General features: G+C 39.0%; 3 protein-coding genes across 42 annotated transcripts in view; 1 reads left to right on the top strand and 2 right to left on the bottom strand.

Moving 5' to 3' along the window:
* The window catches only part of LOC110972485 (zinc finger protein OZF-like), a 657596-nt gene that overhangs the window by 569248 nt on the left and 72389 nt on the right, over positions 1–15959 (bottom strand). The gene's annotated exons all lie outside the window — the stretch shown is intronic.
* The window catches only part of LOC127531946 (gastrula zinc finger protein XlCGF26.1-like), a 217991-nt gene that overhangs the window by 159251 nt on the left and 42781 nt on the right, over positions 1–15959 (top strand). The gene's annotated exons all lie outside the window — the stretch shown is intronic.
* The window catches only part of LOC127532011 (zinc finger protein 615-like), a 190934-nt gene that overhangs the window by 163307 nt on the left and 11668 nt on the right, over positions 1–15959 (bottom strand). The window lies entirely within an intron of this gene.

Raw genomic sequence — 15959 nt, 5'->3', positions numbered from 1 at the left:
AACGAGTGTGACTCCCTGACTGAAAGCTTCTTTGAATGCTTCAAACAGTCATTCTCTAATATCAGCCCAGAAAAACGGATCAAAGTTGGTTGTAAGTCCATCTGGAGCCGCTGATTTCCCCAAAGACATTTTCATTCCAGCTCTATCAATCTCTCCAAACACGTGCTTTTAAAGTCAGTCTGAGGAAGAAATGCTTTGACTTTTTAAGAAACAAAAGAAGAGGGGGACTGATTTTGCTCTTCAAGGTAAAATGGGAAACGTAAGAAGGCACTTCAGTGGTGCAAGAAGAGACTCAATCGTTCTAACCTGGCTAAGACTCAGACACTGCAGTCTGAAAAGTGGACTGCCTTTGTCTGAATCATTCAGTGAGGGTTTGGTCATGTACTACTATAAGGCCGTGCATAAAAAGAAAATCAAGCCTGTTACAGTGTTGCTGTAGTCCCCTCTGTTAAATGGCATCAAAACAATGGTTAACGTGAACAAATCACGAGTGTTGACATTGCACTCACAACAGTACCTCTCAACTGTTCTAATTTTGTCACATTTTTCTCACTTAATTCTGAGGAAAAAAATATGGAATCACTCCATTTTGAGCAGAAAATAAGGACACACCCAGTCAATTTCCTTTCCTTAATTGGGCACCTGCCTCAAATTACATCTGCTCGTTAGTCAGCAGTTAAAAACAGTGCAGTTATCACACCTTGGAGGGCTGCTGGACCAAGTGGATTGGCAAGAATCATGGCTCCAACAAGGGAGATATCTCTTGAGACCAAAGACAGGATTATCAAACTTCTTGAAGAAGGTAACTCTACACATATGGTTGCCAAAGATGTGGGCTGTTCACAGTCAGCTGTATCGAAGATCTGAACCAAGTACAAACAGCATGGGAAGGTTGTTAAAGTCAAGCGTACTGGTAGACCAAGGAAGACATCTAAGCGTCAAGACAAACAACTAAAGGCCATATGTCTTGAAAACAGAAAATGCACAACAAGACAAATGAAGAAGAAATGGGAGGAAGCTGGAGTCAATGTATGTGACAGAACTGTGCAAAATCGCTTAAAGGAAATGGGATTTTCATCCAAGAAAGCTAAAAGGAAACCATCATTGACGCTTAAACAAAAAAGAACAAGACTGCAATGGGCTAAGGAGAGTCAATCATGGACTGTGGATGACTGGATGAAGGTTATCTTCAGTGATGAGTCACGAATCTGCATTGGACAAGGTGATGACGCTGGAACTTTTGTTTGGTGCCGTTCCAGTGAGATTTCCAAAGAGGACTGGCTAAAGAAAACATCAAAATTCCCACAGTCCTTGATGCTATGGGGCTGCATGTCAGGCAAAGGCACTGGGGAGATGGCTGTGGTTAAATCTTCAATAAATGCTCAAGTTTACATTGACATTTTGGACAGCTTCCTTATCACTTCAATTGAAAAAATGTTTGGGGATGATGAAATCATTTTCCAAGATGACAATGCATCGTGCCACAGAGCAAAAACTGTGAAAGCATTCCTTGGAGAAAGACGAATCCAGTCAATGTCATGGCCTGCAAATAGCCCAGATCTCAACCCAATTGAAAACCTGTGGTGGAAATTGAAAAAAAATGGTCGACAGCAAGGCTCCGACCTGCAAAGATGATCTGGCAACTGCAATCAAAGAGAGTTGGCACCAGATTGATGAAGAATACTGTTTGTCACTCATCAAGTCCATGCCTCAGAGACTGCAAGCTGTCATAAAAGCCAGAGGTGGTGCAACTAAATACGAGTGATGTGTTTTGATTGTTTTTTCTTTGTCTGTTTTTCATGATTCCATATTTTTTTCCTCAGAATGGAGCGATTCCATATTTTTTTCCCTGTGCTTGGTCTATAAAAGTAACATTTACTGACCAGCACAATGTTTTTTCTTCATTTCTTTTAGTGTTTCTGAATGCCAAGGAGTTGCACTTTTGAAGAACTTCATTATTGTTTCATGCTTTTTATCCGAGTTTGTTCTACAGAATAAAATGTCTGAGTGAGTGCTCCCTCCAAATTACATAATGTGGGTGATTATTACTCTTCTTCTATGAAAGCATAGTAGCAGTTAGGAATCATGACAAGCCACTGAAATATTAACTATTGATTAATTGTCTGATGATTTAATGGCTATTGCTATTTCCCTGCTGAGATATATTTTAATAAAGCATTATCCTGCAATTAAAATCAACAGATTGGAACTTCTATTTATCCCTATCACAATGGTTAGATATATATTTTTTCTGGAAGTGTATAAAGTCAGGTTAATGCGTACATCACAACAGTAAAGGTTCTGTAAGGTTACCTAGTCAGTCCACATTTATTCTATTCAACATTCTGAAAGTTTTTACAGAGAGGTTTGTTCATATATCATTTACAGTCTGATTTATGACACTTTTTTCCCTAAAAACATACTGAAATGCACAAAATGAGACATAAAATGAAACAGAAAAACCTTAAACAGATGGAAAATGTCCAAAATGACACAAAAATGATGTAAATGAGACACAAAATGTCCACAATGGAACAAAAAACTTTAAAAGCACGAAAAATGAGTAAAAACAATCCTAAAGACAAAAAGTGACCAAGGTTAGAGACAAAATGATGAAAATGAGGCTCAATGAGACACAAAATGTCAAAATTCAACAAACAGCCTTTAAGTCAACAAAATGGAACAAAAACAACAAAAAGAGATGAAAAATGACAACATTTTATCCACTAACAACCCTAAGGATGCAAACTGATCAAAATAAGCCACAAAATGAGCAAATGTTAGCTTGTCAGTGTTGTGAAAACTTCAGTCTCACTTGTCAGTGTGTAGTTTGATATCTGGAGCTGAGTTGCAGCTCGTTGTCTGGACTTCTGTCTTACCTGAATGTTTCCTATCTGGCTGAGGAGGCTTCATTTTTCTGTCACAGTCTTTGCTCACAATGTCTTCACAAGTTTCACACTTGAAATCTTCACCACAACTCTCCAATATCTCCACGGTTTGTGTGTTAAACTGACTTTCTCAAGTGTTTCCATGTTTTTCTTCAGAATATGGAATGTGGTAACAGTTGTTAGTTCTTCTCTCTGACATCACAATGGACTTTTAAAAAATGCATTTACTGTCTTAGTACTTGTACTCTGTGCAATGACAGTGAGGTTGGATCTAATCTAATCTATAAAATGACAAAAATAAGACAAAAATGGACAACATTTTTCCAGTGGTGAGAATAAGACTCGAACACAGTCTTCTGAATGGTCCAACAATGTTATGGGACAGTTCAAATGGGACACAAAATGCCCAAATGGAACATTAAACATCCAACAAAATAGAAAAATACCATTAAATTACAAAACGGACATAAAAAAAAGACCAAAAGTGGCCAAAATGGGACTAAAAGTAAGCAAAAATGACAAAAATGACCAAAACCAGCCAAGAAAAATTAGCAACAAAATGACGAAAATGAGACACAAAATGTACAAAATGAAAAAAGCAATCTTAAACTGATGCAAAATGACTAAAATGAGAGATAAAATGAGCAAAACAGACCAAAAAAGATGAAAAATGAGACAGAAATGGCCAGTGAGTCACAGAATGGACAAACTGACATGAAATGACTAATATGAGCAACATGAACAATTTTAAACAAAAACAACCTCACAGACACATGAAATGAATCATAAAATGACCAAAATGGTACAAAAAACAACATAAAGAGATGTAACATGACCTGAATTAGACACATAAATGACCAAAACTTGATGGGAAATAATCAGAATTACAAAAAAAAAAAACTGTGAAAAGATGCAACATGTTTAAAAACGGAACAAAAGATGTAAACTGATCATAATTAAACACATTCTGCCACAAAATGACCAAAATTAGTCTCAAAATGACATGTTGTTAAACGTGACTACCTTCAAAAAGTGTAATGCCCTTTTTGTGTCACAAGGTCTAGTTTAGAGCCATACCTGTAGATATCATGACATGTTGACACCCATTTGCAACACATATATGTAATTATAACATACACATACAAATTACATGTACTAACTTGAATTCAGGAAGCTAGTTCATGGTTGATTAATTTAAAAATAACAATAATGTTGAATTTTACAGTATTAGTGCCGTTGGATTAAACATGTCAAATTTAATTGTACAATGTCATGTTACAAGCAAAATAACCTATACATAAGTTATAACTTAGGTATACCTAAGTTATACCATTACACTTTTTGAAGGTAGTCACCTTTAACAACTAACATTTCAAAAAGAACAAAACATTGTCGGTCAGTATAGCCTTCTTTAACCCTTGCCTCAGGTTAAATCAGGACCAGCTCTCCGTTTAAAGGGTTAGATTCTATCTGCCTATTAGTATTCCACCTAACAGGTTTCAGCAGAATAATTAAGCTGGTGTCGAGGAATACTCGCCTAGGTCCTACCTGTCTTCTTCCAAACGTCTTACCCCTCTTACTCCAATAAATACTCTCTTACTAAGCAGCCCACCTAAGTAGTAGAATTGATTTATTGACCACGTTTGTTAACGACAGCCTTCCTCTTAAAACTGTGGCACTTGTTGATATTCCTAGGTTCGTTTTAGAGGTTTGGAAAACTAACCCCAGGGGTAATGTTTAAATAACTAGTTGGATTAAAGTAACCTTTAAGAACCATTAGATTTAATGCACACAATCAACTTAACTTTTTACCACTATGCAGAATAGGTGAATCATAATCATTTCATTAGACTTCTCTTTAAATGCAATATAGCGTTTTATTAAGCAAGTTTTAGCAAGGGCACAGCATCAATTCATGATTAAAACAATTAATTATTTCTGATTAAAAATTATACTAAAGTAACTAAATTGAGCGTACCTGACAATCTTCTCTAATTATTAAATTTAGGAGAGAGAGCGGACAGCCAGGCCTTAGCTGCCACGCCCGGTCTTGACCTGCGTCTAGTTGAACTCCTCCGTGGACCAGCAGACTCGGTACGAAGTCTTCTTTGTGGGCAGAGGGTGTTCTTCATAGGCAGGGGGAGTGGAGAGGTCCCAAAAGCCAATCATTGGTCTGGCAGTTATCTTTAGTAGCAGCTGGAACACAAGTGCGGGCGTCTCAGCTGTCTCCTCAGTCGGATGGTGGTGGTGGAAAGCCCCCGTCTCATCAGGCTGCGGTGGGTCACTGGGTCCTCCAGCCCCTGGAGTGGAGCAGCCCTCTGCTGCTGCCTCCTGTGCCTCTCTGGATGCCATGGGTGCTTGCCTCTCTTCATCTCTTTGGACAACTGCAGACCTCTCAGGACTCTCCTTTCAGCAGAGTGTGGTCCTCGCTTGTTGAACAAAGTCAGAAAAAGACTTTGCCTCCAACGATGTTCTCAGCGAACTCTGGAGCCTAAGTCCCGCGTTGTCTTCCCGTCTCTAGGGCAATAGATGCGGTGAAGAATCTTCAGAACTCCGGCCATGCTCTCCGGCGAGCAGCATCTCTCCCCTCCGGGGGAGAACTCCGAATTCAGTGTCTCTGACTCTCTCTTTTATAGTGTCATCCTCTAATACACACATCTCTGGCTAGGTACGCCCCTGACACCGTCTAACTCATGCAATCAACTTGTTATCACATACATCAGTAATACAGAAATCATGTTTTTCCAGCAAGTACACAGCATCCACCTTCCGTTGTTAACACACACACACATTGCTTGAGACATGTTGCCAAGACCATAGTTGGCCACAGAACTTCCTCAATGTCCTCCTTTCTGCAGTGTCATGGTGACTTCTGCTTTTTGCCCTGCACACAGCTCAGAACAGCACAGATTACTTCAAGTCAAAACTCACTTAGTTACACTGAATCACTTCTTTAAATCATTTTTCTTAGCATGATCAAATAACTCATTTTAAATCATTCTCTTCTATAGCAATCATCATTTTCAGAATATATATCAGCCTATTAAAATCATTCTTGCATCAAGCATAAGCATAATCATGTGGTTAACTTATATAGTTTCTCATTTTAACTTTTCATTGGTTTGCGTAAAGCTTTTATTTAGGTGGTGGTTGCTCATTTATTAAACGTTTAGTATTTTACTAGTCGGTTAAACGCTGCATTAAGCATCATGCACCTTGTCCCCGACCGTGCGCCGCCATGCAGCTCTACGCTCGGCCGTGCGCCGCACGCTCGTCCCGTCTGGGCTACCTGGTTGATCCTGCCAGGAGCATATGCTCGTCTCTTTTTTCACCCCCAGCTATCCCCCTCATCATTAGCGGTGTTTTGACCACTCCAGCTACACCCACCACGTCCCTTCCTGCCACCCCGAAGCAAAGCATCGGCTCCAGTATGTGTTGCTCGTGGACTGTCATGGCACACCGACCTGCTGCCGTTACGCACAGACGCAGCGGCACTTTCTGTCTCAGTGGACGACTGAACATCTTCATCAGAGGGTGAATATTCCTCTTCAGAATATGAGTAAGCCATTACTTGACAAAGTACTTTGTCAGCGTTGACCAGACCTCTCGGTACGGTGAGTTTTCTCACTCTAAAATGTGCCGTCTTGCGCTCCGATATGCTCCGACGGCGAGTCTCGTCTCCTCGGTTTTCAAACTCTGTAAACTCCAAAACTTTGAATGAAAACACGCCCACAACTGATGCTCAGATTGAAGTTCCAGATGTCCGCCATCTCCTGGTGTACAGTACATGAGGCACACGAGGCAGTATATTTGAAGCTATGGCTTGTTATGTTCAGCAATGTTGCTTGTCGCAATATTGCGACGTTGGCGCTTAAAGGGTTAAATTGCAAGTTTTCCGAACCGACTAGTCGTCAATAAAATTAGCGACTAGTCGGTTAGGAAATTAGTCGAAATTCCCATCCCTAGTAGGGAAACACCTGGGGATGTTTGTGGGGCACTAGCTACATGCAGAGGCCTTGTTTACCAACTCACAGCTCTCTGGTATGTCTAGAGACTGAGAGTTAACCACTTAAAGATGCAAAAAACCCAAGCGAGGCTTTTTATAGCCCAAATTCTGAAAATTTAAGACCCCCACAACTCAAACTATTTGAGCTACAGGCCTATAATTTTGCATAGAAAGTACTTTTGTGACTATCTAATGGCATGCAAATTTAGGACTAATTAGAAAATGGTGCGGCAACACCCCCAAGGAATATCTGGTCATTTCACCTGGAATGACCCAATACATAATTGTGTGTACACTGTGACTGAGACCACTCTTTACATACCTCACTGTGACACTGATTGAATGCTTTCTTTCTGGTGTGGATCTGCTGGTGTCGTTTCAGGGAACCCAAAGTTGTAAAAGTCTTCTTACACTCGTCACATTTGTATGGTTTAACCCCAGTGTGGGTCACTTCATGAGCTTTTAACTGTGAGTACCGTACAAATGGTTCGCCACAGTAATCACATACGTACACATCATGTCCAGTGTGGATGCGTTGGTGACATTTTAAGTTCTGTTGGTCATTGAAAGTTTTTTCACAGGAGTCGCAGTGGTACCGCTTTCTACCAGAATGGGGGCATTGATGGATCAACAACTGTTCATGTTGAGTAAAGGTTTTCACACACTGACCACAGTTGAATGGTTTAACTCCACTGTGAATGAGTTGATGACGTCTTAACGTTCTCTTGTGAGTAAAAGCCTTTCCACACTGATCACAGCTGAATGGTTTCACTCCACTGTGAATGAGTTGATGGCTTTTTAAGTGACTCTTGTGAGTAAAAGCCTTTCCACACTGATCACAGCTGAATGGTTTAACTCCACTGTGAATGAGTTGATGACTTGTTAGAGTACTCTTGTGAGTAAAAGCCTTTCCACACTGATCACAGCTGAATGGTTTCACTCCACCGTGGGCGAGTTGATGTCTTTTTAACGTACTCTTCTGAGTAAAAGCTTTTCCACACTGATAACAGCTGAATGGTTTAAGTCCACTGTGAATGAGTTGATGGCTTGTTAGATTACTCTTCTTAGTAAAAGCCTTTCCACACTGATCACAACTGAATGGTTTGTCCACCGTGTGAATACATTTGTGAATTCTTAGCTTTGTTGCTGTGATAAAAGTCTTGCCACATTGCTCACAACTGTGGGATTCATTTCTTTTTGCTGTTGTAGCCGAACCATCCTTATCCTCCTCAGAGGTCCGACATCTCACTCCATTGCTGTGTTTACATTTCTGTCGCAAAAGACAAAGACAAAACAGAGGCAGTGATGGAAGAGCAATCATGAAAAAAATTGAACCTAAAAGTCTCAATTCCATGTAGTTGGACACGAGGCTGAAACAAGATCAAGAATCTGCAGACATGCTAGCAGCTTTGTCATTAGAAACCTAGAAATGTGTCAACAGCACACTCACAATGTCAACAAAACTATTTTCACAGGCCGATAGTTTTCAGCTTTCTGCACGGTGGTTTTAGAATATTGGGTAGTAAAATCTGTTGATCACCGTGAAAAGCAAAGCAGAGCTGGGACTGATGGGATTGTACCACCAGGATCTCTTGATCCCCAGACTTTCCGTTAAGTTACATTACTGGAGAAATGTACAATATGAAAAGCATACAACATCAATGTCCAGATTTAGGTCTTAATGGCAGCAGGGTCAATTGACCCTTCGCTAAGCCCCGCCCCCCTTGGTTACTGTTGCTACGCCTGTCAAGCTTTCCCTCCGAGCATGAAATATGGAGTTTTTAGCGGTACCGGTGAGTGATATTTCTCAGGAGATATGTGCAAATTTCTGGACATACTCTACAGCGATACCAGAGAGAAGCAGACAGAAGGGTCTCCAATATGCTTTTGAGAACTACATTCAGCAAATTAAATGTTGGCAAAGTGCAAATGAAGAGGACGTTAAAATAGAGGGAAAAGTGCACAGATCTCAGTGTAAGCGCAACCCACCACATGTATTGTCACTTCACGTCAAAAACAATCATATACAAGAACAACGATGTTGTTGTACAGCAGGGTAAGCCGATATGTATTACATACATTTAAATTAATGCTATGTCAACTGTCAATATCGTGTGTCTGCCCATTTCTTGCTAAGCTAAATTTGTTTGTGTTTACAGCGCGCCAGGATATTGCTCACATATAGTGGAGCTGATCTCTATATATCACCAGTATTTATTTTGCTCAAATAATACACAGTAGCTCAAGTTTTAAGAGAAGTAACCTTCCATTGAGACGTCTTTCTTTGCTAATGTTATCTGACCTAACACACAGAGCTACGGTTAGCTAATGTTAGCTAGCAACTTACCTTAGAACAGACGTAGGTGTTCTTATTTATTTTGGAGGGATTCAGCTGATCATGCGGTCTCCCACACTGCTTAATCCACGCACGGCACCTTTCTTCTTGTGTCTTTGGCTTGGGGAATGCAAAAAAAATCAAAACCACCCTCCAAGCTTTGCGGATAATGAGTGTCGGACTTGCAAGTACTGTGACGCATACCGCTTCGGCATATTGGGGAATACTTACTTTAAGACATTTTCATAAAGTATGATCAGCAGCTAGTTCAACCTCAAACAAAAAACAAGCAGCTTCCTAGCAGTCCACCATTATATCCTCAGTACAGCTGCTTCTGCAGAGCTACATCTCTCCAGCCAACGTCACCTGGCTTTGGTCGGCCCATCTCACCAACTGGAGCAACTTTAGACATTTTAAAGAACAAATTAATGATAATGTTACAGTGGTATGTTTCTCACTTTTTGTGAAGAATCCATGTTTCCTCCGTTGTTGAGCTCAGACTAAATGGCTGCCAGCATTCCTCTGCTCCTCCGTCAGACTCTCCTCCTCCTGCCAATCACCTGTCACATCAAACACATCTTCATTAGGATACCACTCTATACACAAGTGTCAGAGTGTCCCATATGTTCATCAGCCAACACAGAGGACACATTTCAACTCAATAGTTCACTTTTAGCTCTTTTCAGTTTCACCTAAAACTGATACAAATGAACTTAAACTGTTAAAAATAAGGAACATAGACAGAAAACAGACATGGAAAAAGAGAATAAAGAGAACATAAAGATGCTACTGCAGGTGTTTGTCAACCTCAACACCACATAAACTGAAGCGACAAATCATGGCATGAGCAACATTCAACCCAATACTATACCACACATGAATTTATCTGCATTTTAAAGAGTTGATTTTGAATCACAGGTTTAACAAATTACTCTTCGCACTTTTATCAAAAATTTTAACCATTTTATACTTTTTACTTCATGGTTTTAACATTATTTAAAGTGCATAAAGTGCTTTTAAAGTGCAATCCTTTCCAGATGCAATAAATAAATAAAGGGCATTGTAAAAACCCACCATTACAAACAGGATGAATTCACTGGTCTTAGCTGGAACCCTCTAATTAGCACCAATTAGCCTGCAATCTTACTTTCAACTGAACAATTACAAAACACACGGCAATTATTGGTAAACAGACAAAGTTGACAGCAAGACGCTTGTGGCTGATCTCCGTGGCTAATGCTAATGCTAACACATACTGCAGTGACACACATCAGCAGCTTAAACAGTCTTTTAGAGTCTCCAGAATTCTGCTCTTCCCGGCTGCAACACGGATTTTGGAGATGAAGGTAATCCTGCACAGTTTACCGCAGATCTTGATGCTTTTCCAACAGAAACTCACGGACACTTTGTTGGAACTCGGTCATTCATTCTCAGTTCCTCCTCAGTGCTGCGTGTGTCCCCATGTATGCCGCCGGTGGCAAACCTGCAGCCGCAGATTGTTTCCGCCCCAGCTGAGTGTAGAACTTGTGCGTAAATGCTTCTCCTGTGAGTTCTCAGCTCCTTCCAGTTTGACTTGTTGACACATATGTAAGACATCCTTGTAGGTTTTTCACCTTTCTACAAGACCAAAAAATTGTATTAGATCAAGTCAAAGACAACTTCAAGTATTTGTAAAAATGAATTTAAATGAAATAAAATGATTTATTGACAGGTAACACACAACACAGTGTGAAATCAAAGACTTAATAGTGAGAGGGAAGCAATGCTATATAACCTTAGGTCTGATGAGAAACTTGGAGCTTGGCCGGGCATTTCACTTTAGAGGTGTTCTGTTTCTCCATCCAGCCTCAGTTGTGATCATGTGGCTATATGATAAAGACTTTGGACAGCAGGTACAAAAAGTTTTCTGATGCAATTGAAACACCTTTGTTTGCACAAGTAAAATGTGGTAACTGCAAGCTGTTTCTTCTGAGATCCATTTATGATGTGCTGTATTGTTTCATGATGACCAATTTTAAGAACTTATTTATTGTGTCAGGGCACTACATAATTACGCAATTACATTTAAGTATGAATAGTATATTGCTTTATTTTTTAATAGTATCTTATTTTCATCTCATTTAAAACAGCAGAATTAAATGGAAGAATTCTTGGAAGCCCCTGTCTTGCCTTCGGAGTTCATCAACTGAGGTACATACATATAGCTTTGTAGATGATTTTATTCAATAATAAGCCCCCCAGCAATAATAAATGTCAGCATTGTGTCATGTTACAGGATTCTGTGACAGAGGATTAGTTATAGGAAAAACCTCGTCTCTCTACAGTTTGTGCTGACAATATTTAATGGCTAATATCTAGAAATATGGGTCACATTTTCATTGCACCAAAAATCTAACTTTGTTGCTCTGAGGGCTGCTATGAAGCAAGTTCAGTATAAGCAGGCTTACTTTGTGCACACCGGCTCTACAAAAACTAAAGCCTCAGTCAGAGTTAATGGTGGTTGTCAGGTTTCTTTGTTAACTCAGACTTTCTACTTCAGATCCTGTGTGAGTCTCAAAAAGGGGGGGTGTTAACACCAAATGGATGTCTCATGTACCAGCTGCTTCAGTCAGCTGGTTGTTATAGTTGATAGCTACAAGGAATATGAAAAATGATGATGGTGGAAAGCAGCTACTGCAAATGATGCAAGACAGGAATGCTGGTAGAAAGCTGTTAAACGTGCGTGAGGAATTTATTTTACCCATCAGTGTAGACGCCTTTTTGAACTGGCTGCTGCACATTACAGCTGTTAAACTTTCAACTTCATGTATTGAGACGTTATATTGAAGAAGTGCACTTTGGTCAGGGGGTGGTCTGATAATTGCAGGAAGTCACTGTAGTTCAGTCGCTTTGAGTTCTTTTGTTCACACATAAAATGAATAGACAGATCTTGAATGTTTTCACCCAAACTGTCAAGATAATCAAGATCTGTCTGTTCATTTTATGTCTGAATAAAAGAGCTTTAAACTACTATACTTTTTTATAAACGGAACTTCTGCATCTTGGAATATACGTCTTAAATACAGTAAAGCAAGGGCACCTTCGTTACATCTTTGGGCTACCTTGTATGTGCTGCTTCTACTACTGACTCAACTGTGGGGAAATTGGTCTGCCATGTGCAGATGCGAGCGCTCCTCGGCCTTCCAGAAACAGGCTTCGGTGTGCTTGGATGTAGTTGAACCAGAACCACTTGTATCATGGTGCCAGTACACGTTATACGCAAATGTTTTAAATAGCGGACGAGCGTGCATTGGCAGTGCGCTACTTCAGCGGCGTGGCCTAAGGCAAACATTGGTGCCAACAAGTTGGACTCGGAAATACTCTATCCTGCTTTGTTCGTTTTTACTTCTATGCGGAGATATCCACTTAAACCCTGGACCTGCGGACCACATGAATCGAGGGGACGCTTCAAAATCAGCTGTTCCCTCTCCTTTGGTGGAAATGTCGCGGCCCCATTTTTACGAGGCCTGTGTGGGAAGACGAGGTAATGCTACAAATTCTACTCCTAATAACATCTCCGGGACAATGTTAACGCCTTTAGCTCACGCAAAATTAGCAAACACTGCAACTATCATCGCTGCAAAAAAACAGCAGCATATGAAACTGTTTGAGACTGTAAATCACGCGAGCGTGCTCTGGAACCCGAAAACTAAGCCAAAGGGTATTTTCGGAGGACATTTGAATATCCGTAGCGTTGTCTCAAAGACTGAGCAGATAGAGCATTTGTTGACTGATTCAAATCTCGATTATCTCTGCTTGACAGAAACTTGGTTAACCCCGTCTATTCCTTCATCAGTTGTGAATGTGCCGGGATATACTTTATACAGGCGTGATAGATTGAAGGGTAAAGGCGGTGGTGTGTTGATCTATGTAAAAAATCATATTCAAAGTCAGATACTGGATTTTAACGATTGTAATCTGGAATGTGTTGGTATCATTATTACTTTGTCCCCCCAAATGATTTTTTGTGTTATTGTAATATATCGACCCCCAAAAGCTACTAATGATTTCTTTGTTTCTCTTGGTAGACTGCTTAAACAGTGTGAGGGAAAGGAAGTTATTCTTTTGGGTGATTTTAACTTAAATTGGTCTGAGAGATCGTGCAGGTATAAACTTGAGGAAATAACAAAATCCTTTCAAATGACACAGATGTTAGACGCGAATAACAAAATCTTCACAAACTTTAATAGACCTAATATTTACAAATAAGCCTGAGAGAGTTACTAAAATTTATAATTTAATTACAGGTATGTCTGATCATAATTTAACCTTATTAGCTCGAAAATTGACAAAGGCAAGGTATAAAGAAGAAATTCAAATTAAAGGTAAAACATGTATCACTTTTATTTCAAAGAAAGATCTGAATCAAATTGAAAACGATCTAAAACAAATAAACTGGACAGACATCCTCAAGAATAAATCTTGTGAAGAGGGTTGTCATGATTTAATGTTAACTGTAAATAGTATTTTAACAAAATATACAAAAAATAGGCAAAGAAGGCAAAGTACAAAACAAAATTTGCCGTGGTTCACTAAAGCTATCTGGGAAATGATGAAAAAGCGAGATATGGCATTGAAAGCTTTCCTGAGGTCCGGATTAATAACTGATCGTCTTAATTTTACAAGTCAGAGAAATAAGGTTACAGTAGCACTTCGAAAAGCCAAGGCTGGGTTTTTCCTTGACATTATTAAAAATGCACAAGGAAATAGTAGAATAATATGGAAAACTATTAATAAATTGCTTGGAAAAGAAAAATCTGAAAGTGAGGGTATTCGTCTTAAAATAAATGGAAATATAGTTAATGATTCTTTGGCAATAGCAACAAATTTTAATGATTATTTTATAAATGGTGTCAAAACATTGGCCAAAGACTTTAAATTCGTTGATCCTATTTCTGTCATTAATGACAATTCCAATATGATCCTTTGCCCAATAAATACAGTTAAAGTTAAAAAAATAATTACAACATTGAATAGTAGTAAGGCAAAAGATATTTATGGTATAGATACAACTTTTTTAAAACATTATAGGGATATTTTTTCTGATCCATTAACAAAGATGATTAATCATTCGATCAGGGAGGGTATTTTTCCTGCAGTTTTAAAACCAGCCATTATTACCCCTATTTTTAAATCTGGAGACAAACAAGACATGAGTTGTTATCGTCCGATAAGTATTCTTCCTGCCGTATCAAAGGTGCTTGAGAAAATTGTTGCAGAGCAACTGACCAACCACCTGGACTCACAATTACTCTTAAATCCAATGCAATTTGGTTTTAGGCAAAGATATTCAACAGATTCAGCCTGTTGTTATTTTTTGGAAACAGTCAGGGCATTCATAGATCGGGGAGGGGTGGTGGCAGCAGTCTTCCTTGATCTGCGTAAAGCCTTTGATACAGTTAATCATCAGATATTGCATAATAAGTTAAATAAATATCATTTTTCTAATCATACCCAAAAGTGGCTGCAATCTTACCTAAGTGACCGACATCAATGTGTGCGGGTGAATAACGCTAAATCTGAATTTAAATCTGCCTCTATGGGAGTGCCGCAGGGGTCTATTTTAGGACCCTTGCTTTTCAGCATTTATATAAATGACCTCCCTGCAGTGTGTCCTGATGTTGAGATAATAATGTATGCCGACGATACGGTGATTTTTACTTTCGGGAAAGATGAGTTTGAGGTTGTGGAAAAGTTAAATAAGGAGATGCAGAAAGTAGCCAAATGGCTACAGACATCCTGCCTCACTCTAAACTTAGATAAAACAGTCTCAATGTTTTTTTCAAATAAAAGAAAACTATTAAAAATATGTGAAATCGAAGTAAATGGGCAAAAACTTAAAAATGTAGATGAAACAAAATACTTGGGTTTAACAATAGATTCAAATCTTTGTTTTAAAACCCATATTAAAAAAATTGGTAATAAACTAAAATTTAATTTAATGAATTATAAACATATTAGAAATTCTTTAACAACAGAGGCCTCTTATACTTATCTCAATACGATGATTGTCCCTCATCTTTTATATTGTATGTCCAGCTGGTCTCAGGCTTGTGAAACATCAGTGAAACCACTTGAGTCTTTGTATAAGAGAGCCCTAAAAATTCATGATAGAAAGCCTTTTCGATATCATCACTGTAACATCCTTAATAAATACAATTTTTTTAGTTTTGATAATTTAATTAAATTCAATCAAATTTCCTTATTATTTAAAATAATTCATAATCTGACTGCCCCCCCACTGAGAAAGTTTATTACTCTGAGTGCAGAACAAATTTCTCGGTCTACACGGTCGACAGTCAGAGGAGAGTGTATTGTTCCAAGGTGCAGAACTACTTTTGGCCAACAGTCATTTTCTTACAGAGCTGTGAGCCTTTGGAACACTCTTCCCAGTGAAATCATGGCATGCACAGACTTTAGCGTGTTCAAGCGTTTAACTAGAACATGGTTATTGTCGCAGCAAGTTTGTACACATTGAGTGACTGGGGTAAACTGTAACTGTATGTGTTACTGTGTGACTGTTACAATGTACTGTTTTTTTTCTTTTTTTTTTTCTTTTAATGGTAACAGCAACCTGCCCAGGGACTACAGGTGGAAATTAGCTCTTTGTGCTATAACCTGGCACATGCATATTTTCCTTATATGGATTAATGTTTATTGTGCATTGTCCCTGATTAAATAAATGAAATAA

Source organism: Acanthochromis polyacanthus, chromosome 22 (genome assembly GCF_021347895.1).
Source record: "Acanthochromis polyacanthus isolate Apoly-LR-REF ecotype Palm Island chromosome 22, KAUST_Apoly_ChrSc, whole genome shotgun sequence".
Taxonomy (NCBI): domain Eukaryota; kingdom Metazoa; phylum Chordata; class Actinopteri; family Pomacentridae; genus Acanthochromis; species Acanthochromis polyacanthus.
Note: the sequence above shows the minus strand (reverse complement) of the source record. Positions and strands in the feature narration are given on the sequence as shown.